Consider the following 6,838-nt stretch of genomic DNA (forward strand, 5'->3'; position numbering starts at 1 on the left):
GGGGGGGGGGGGGGGGGGGGGGGGGGGGGGGGGGGGGATAGTCAGTCTCATTTGCATTGGTGATCTAAACGCGTCACAGCTCCTCCACTGTGCAAACGGGAGAATCGTGCCCAGCAGCCCACAGCTTGCACTGAACATAAGGGGTCCTTATAATACACAGCGGCCTCACCATATAGCCTGTACCGCAACATATTATCTTCTGACACCGATACACAAGCAGCACGCACGCTGCAGCTCAATTGACAGTACAGTGAGTTTCTTTGAGGGAAAACATCATCAATGGTGATATAATCTGGCTTTGTGCATTTGCTATAGTAAACCTGAGTTGAACTAAATCTAATATTGCTAGGTTGTCAAAATCTGAAGACGTTTATTTTGTATTAAGTCCCATCAGGGCTAGATACCCTAATAGCAGCTGATAGTTAGATCCACAACTCAAATCATGTGTCACATTGACCAATTCACTGTTCTCCTAATAAGTGTTCCCTTGGTTTTAGTCATGCGCGTCAGTTTAGTTGTACTAAGTAAATGAATGGACTTTGCCATGAGTCATGATGTCAACCCGTGTTGGCGTCCCCGCATTTCAGCACCACGAACAGCGCCTCGTCTGCGCGCTCCCGCCACGAACAAGGGAAATTAACAGCGCATGACAAAGCCCTTTGTCACGGCCGATTGACCTTCAAACTAAGGCCTCCACGCACCGGACATGGCCTGGAAACAAGTGCGTTGTTGTTCAAGTGTGCAGGGTGCCAAAACATATCCATTCCCGGTCTTTTAAATTAGAGTGGAGTCTTAAAATGTTAATCTGCTCTGGAGTCTTAAAATATTAAAAAGTTCCATTTCATAAAACATCTAAAGAAATCTTTGAAACGAAGTGGTTTGAAGAATTTTATATATGTGGAGAGGACAAGATATTCAGGCGGAAATGATCGGCATTTTAAAACATACAGTAGGGACAAGCCACTTGTTTCTCTCCCTCTCAATAAATGAAACATAATGGGCTTACAACCTTCCTAGAACATGAGAACGTCAATGGGGCAGAACACATATATTACACGTTAAGTGGTTTACTTGTACTGTTTATACATACAAGAGGTAATCCACAACATAAGCAACATGGTGCCACAACTGATAAAGCATACCAATGTCTGTTTTCTCTCGCATGTTTTTATCCCTTGCCCATATTATAGTCTGCTAAGACAGCTAAGTCTGCCTTTGTGCATTATCACCTCCTCCTTAGTGACAGACAAATGGTGTCATCCTGCTGGGAGAGGCGTGAGATCAGAAAACAATTCAACGTGTCGTTCTGGAGGGCATGGGCAAACGACATATTTTATCATTTAATCTGGATGACTTGTCGGCTAACGCAGAAGAAAGAGCCACATTTCCACGCAGCGGCCAGGACATCATCAGTCTGCCTGACTGACGAGTTAGCAGAAGTGCCGAGCCCTGCCACTTTGAGAAGCCACAGCAGCTCAGCTCTGCTGCACGTCTGCGCAGTGCTGAGATGTTATGCTTCTGGAAGTTTTTTTTTTGCACTGTTACGCTCTTCGCTGAATTTTCCCTGTAAAATGTCCTTGTAACTGCAAGAGAGGGCAAACTTTTTCTGCTACAGTGAGCAGAGCTGAGCTGTTTGGTGGCGAAGAAAGTTGGAGCCTGTTTTTAAGTTTGAAAAAATTTGTCCTCCTTAACAGATTGTTTTAGATGTTTATCTGAAGTTAGTTGGATCCGAGCCTTACTCAAAGTCTATTGTGTGTGTGTGTGTGTGTGTGTGTGTGTGTGTGTGTGTGTGTGTGTGCGCGCGCGCGCGTGTGTCTGTGGGATGGTTTTATGGTTTGTCAAGTCTTTAGGGGCCGGATGGTTGTCACTATTGTTTGTTCCTGTATTTTATTTATTCTCATGTCACTTGTTGCTGTATGCGCTTGTATGTATGTATGTTGAATGTAAAGCACACTGAGTTTACCTGTAATGAAATTTGCTATATAAATAAAGTTGTCTGGCCTTAAAAATATTGTGTCTGGGCTTGGTGTGTTGCCTATGTTGCCTAGTGGGAGTAAGCTGTAGTAAGCTGTTGCCTTGCTGTTAGCCTCATTTGACAGGTGCTTTGCTGTGGGCTTGTTTTTGATCCAATTTATAAAGAGTGACACTGCCTCCCCCACTGAGCTTAACACTCCTGTTATTATTCCAATCGGCGTTAATATTGCTTGGCCTCAGCTTTTTTCTCCTGTGGTTATATTTGCGTTGCAGCCTTATGTAACTCACCTGCACAGCTGCACAAAAACAAGCAAGCTTATCCACAGGAGTCCAATGGGGAAGGACAAAGTAAATCCACATCAGTCTGCCTATTTGTTTTTATTACTTTTCCCTTCACAGTAGCCTCATCTATCTCTCTTCTCACCCCCCACTCGCTTTTTCAGAGGGCGGGCCATCTGTCCCCGACAACGCAGTCAATTTAACCTTATTCAACCCTTTTGGTGAGCTAGTGCTCAGACCATTGTAGAGACAGAATGCTGGAGCTGTCAGTCAGCAGTCCAGACACCAGAGCTCATCTCTCCCGTCTCTGCCTTTCTGTGCTGCCTCACAGACATTGATCACCTCAGACAAGACAGAAACACTTGCTGCTGTCTCTATGCAGCACAATGCCTCAGTCTCTCCATCCTGTATTCCTGCTCCTCAGAAGCTGGTTTATGATCATAAACTTGGTTCAGTTTCCTACACTGCAGACTTAATAGTGCACGTCTTCTTCATTTAAATTACAAATGTTCATTATTGTAAATTTTTTAGTTTCATTTTGGATGACTGTTAAGGAGGGCATTAGTGTTTTTCAGCAGGCTGAGCGCTGGAATCAGCAGAATTCCGTACTTATACACAACAGTACAAGTCTTGTGTCTGTCCTGTTGCAGATTATACTTCATTTCACTTCACTTTATACTTTGGCATTTGGGAGTTCTGTCAAAATGTAAATTCATTCAAACACAGTTCATTGCAGAGCTATTCAATGTTTTCTAGGAGTTTCTGGGAACACGAGTGTTGTGGCAATTTCACTTTGACAAAGAGGAACGAGTCAAAAAGTCTCTTACAGTACTGTTACACTTTAGTAATGCTCAGAGCATGGCACACAAGACAGCGGTTAGTTCATAATGTGCCCACACATGGGCTGTCTTCCACTCCACTTGTACCTTGGATTGGTCTCTCTTCTGGTCAAGGTAGCTTCTTTCAGTGAACATTCTTCTCTAGTTTGCTTCACATTTATGGCGCTGCATCAGTTAATCTTACATTCCGTCAGCCTTGGCCCTCATAACAGTTTACAATTAGCAACTTTCTGCTCTCAAGTCAAAGTGCTCGTAAACCAGAGGGTCAACACTGTTCAGTGACATTAGTGGTATGAGATCACTTCTCTCGAGTTTTACTTCCTGTCTGGTTGTTATTCTTGCAGTGGTGAGCGCCCGACAAATTTGTGGACATCAACTTCCATTAGGCCTTTCTGTTACATCAACAATGCCCTTAGAGGAAAATCAGACTGGTTCACTCAGTCAAATGTTACATTGTGTAGATTCATATACAATTTAAAAAATAGATAGTTGAAATCTTTATTTTTTAATTTTCAAAAAAGGTTACAGTATAATATTTATGATGCTCAGTGCAAATTGTTCCTGATGTATAAGGAAAGTTGATCTGTTGATGTTTGGAACAAACAATGAAAAACAACTACAACATGTAGAGTCCTATGTGATGCAGAAGTAAATTGGCAAATGTTTAACTCACTGTTACAGTATTTGTGGTGTCTTATATGACATGTGCATGACACAACAAATAATACATATATGTAACTAACTATAACATACCCTCCTCGCGACCCGACCCTGGATAAGCGGATGAAGATGGATGGATGCATAACATACCCTGCTACTCAATACAGTGTTGTACTCTATCACCCGTCAGGTCAACTTAGTGGCTTCTAACAAACATGATACATCTTTCCTCACCTGAACGTCCCAACAAAGAAGTGGAATTATTTTCCATCACTATTTGTCCTCTGCATTCCTGTCTCGACTAAACCCTTTAATCTGGTTTCACAACTTTCACTGCTTAGCAGAATCTGCAGTCAGCAGTATTCCTCTCTAACTCCATAGACTGTGCTACTCCTTCAGCAGCTGTCCTCTGTTCTTCTTTTGACCTTCACTGTGATGATTTCCTCCTACAGCTTGGCTGTCTGAAAAATTAATTGAAAACCCCTCCCTGCTGCTGACGGAAAGTGGCAAAAAAAAGCTGCCTTGTTTGAATTTGTCTTGCACTTTTAATTCATCCTCTCTATACTCTGTCTTTTATGCATCTCCCTCAGTGGAAGATTCAGCAAAAACAACCCTCTGAAATCACATCTTTTATGTAGAAACCAGCCTCAATCGTCTTCTCAGCTTCTCCCTCTCCATGCATTCAGCCCTGCTCTTAGCAAAATGTCAGGTACATCTACCGTACATCTGAGATTCTGACATTCTTTTTATTTTGTCTTCCAATTTGAGGTCTGGGAATCTTTTTCCACCATCAGGGTTAGCAACTCCTCTGTTGACCTCATCCAGCCCTACAGACTATCACTGTTCCATCAATTTTCACTATTAACTCCCTCTCAGAATGAGGCTAAAAAGCCACAAAATGGCACAACGTTTGCTATACTTGTTTAGGGAGCGGTGGCTTCAAGTTAGAAATTCTCATCTGTGTTACGTAGTAAGTAATGCTATTAATAGATAAATGAATCGACTGATTGATTGATCCTTCTTTATTGTATTGTATCTTAGCCAAACCTTCACCTGACCAGGCTTGTAGAGGTCTGAAGAAAATGGCATCTAAAAAAATCAATAGATGTGTGTCCATTGTGTGAGGGGTCTGGTTTGCAGAGATAACCTCTATAGAAGCTGCTTTTTGCTTTGAACCCTATGAACCTCAAATGCTCCTTGCCATGTTTGTTCACCAAAGAATCTTGTGTGATTCATCTCCTAACTGATACACATTTCTGCCCTCGCCAGGGTCTCCGCTGTCACTGACATCCCCTGGGCTCCAGTGCCACTGCTGCTCCTCTTCTCTTCGACTCTGCTATCACATCCCACAAGTTTTCCACGTATTGTTAATGCAGACAACACTAAACTCTTCTTTTCTCCAATCGACACACATATTGAGGCTTGCACCTCTGCTCGGCGAGCTGACATCTGCAGTTGGATGCCTGCCAACCACATCAATCTCAACGTTTTTTTTTTTTCTTCTTCAGCAAATCCTACCTTTTGTAGAAGCCCTCGGTTTCACTGACAACATCACACCGTCTTGTGCCCAGAGTACCAAGAATCTCTGTGTTATGTGCGCAATGCAACCACAACTACAACCACCACTTTCTCTTCTTTTCTTTTCTTGTTGTCCAAAAATCATCCCCTGTCTGTACTACTACAACTCCCTCCTGGCCTGGCTCCCAACAGACGTTTCTCCAGCCTCTACAACTCATGCAGAGGGATGCAGCCTGTCTCATTTTCATCCACACTAAATTCTTCTATTTCATTCCCCTTTCACTGGCTCTCTGACTCTTCACACTAAATTCGGCTCAGCTCTCTTCTCCCTGTGTTCCCAGTGGTGCGGTGACCTCCCCACCCCTGACAGCACTACACAGTCGCTCCCTATCTCCAAATCTGAACTAAAAATTTTATCCAGCCGAAACATTTCATGTCCGCCTTTCCCCCTATCTCCCCTGTGTGCTTGCATCTCCTCTCTTTCCATTTGCGTTAAAACCTAGTCATGCGTGACTACCCTTACTCATACATTTCTTTGCCACTACAGTTCTCTATACATGAATAGTCAGCATCCATGAATATCAATTTGTGGGTTGAGCTGAAGCTTTAAACATATATTTTCCACGGTGGCGTGACCTTTCAAACAGCACTTTAATAAATTGTAGCACATAGATTTATTTTCTTGGCTGATTAATGTGGGACTTGAAACAAGCAAAAGAAGACATTAATGAAAAACGTGAGAATGTAACGGTTCCCTCACCATACACCAAAACTGCACAAAACAGCTTTATTGTTTCTCATGGACACCACTAAGGCCATTTCCACTGTGGCAGAGGTCTAAGCGTATTGTAATAATTACCTTGAGGCATGCTAATAGAAACCCAGGGCATATTTAAAACCAGACTTTCCCTGATTGCCCACCTTGTTTCACTTCTTAATCAAAATGAACACACCAAATTGTCTTTGCGTGTGTTTCTGCTGATCCCAATTAGCTGTTTTGGCTTTTCAAAGGATCCAGAAAGCAGAATTAGCTCAGTTGGAAGAACCTGTGACACAAAACACAGCAGTGGTTACCGTTTTAGCTGCCTGGCTTCCTGCTGGATGTTGAATCAATTATTGACCTGCCAATATATTCAGCACACCCTACAAGAGAACTGTTATGCTGAATCAGACCGCAGCCAAAAGCAAGCTGAGGTATGTGTAGAGAATAATTGCTACATAAAGTATCAATACCAAAGTCAGAGACTATGAGGTTTTTTTTTTTGCCATAAATCAAACTTTTTTTCCCCATAACTGTCACATCACACGATCCTAAATCTTTAAATAATTTTTTTGGTAAGCATTTTTATTTGAGTGTGGCTTACAAACTTATTAATGTGTCTCAGATGATTGATTTTAAAATATCTGACTTATTTCTAAAAGAAAGGTATTTTTAGACAAATACTTAAGAATTTGATGTGCACATATATATGTGTCTAGGGCAATAGTGGCTACATGGTGGTGCAATCTTTTCTCATTTATTTAAATGTGTTCTCATAATTAAAACACACAGCAAATATACTAATTAT

This window comes from Micropterus dolomieu, linkage group LG23 (genome assembly GCF_021292245.1).
Source record: "Micropterus dolomieu isolate WLL.071019.BEF.003 ecotype Adirondacks linkage group LG23, ASM2129224v1, whole genome shotgun sequence".
Classification (NCBI taxonomy): domain Eukaryota; kingdom Metazoa; phylum Chordata; class Actinopteri; order Centrarchiformes; family Centrarchidae; genus Micropterus; species Micropterus dolomieu.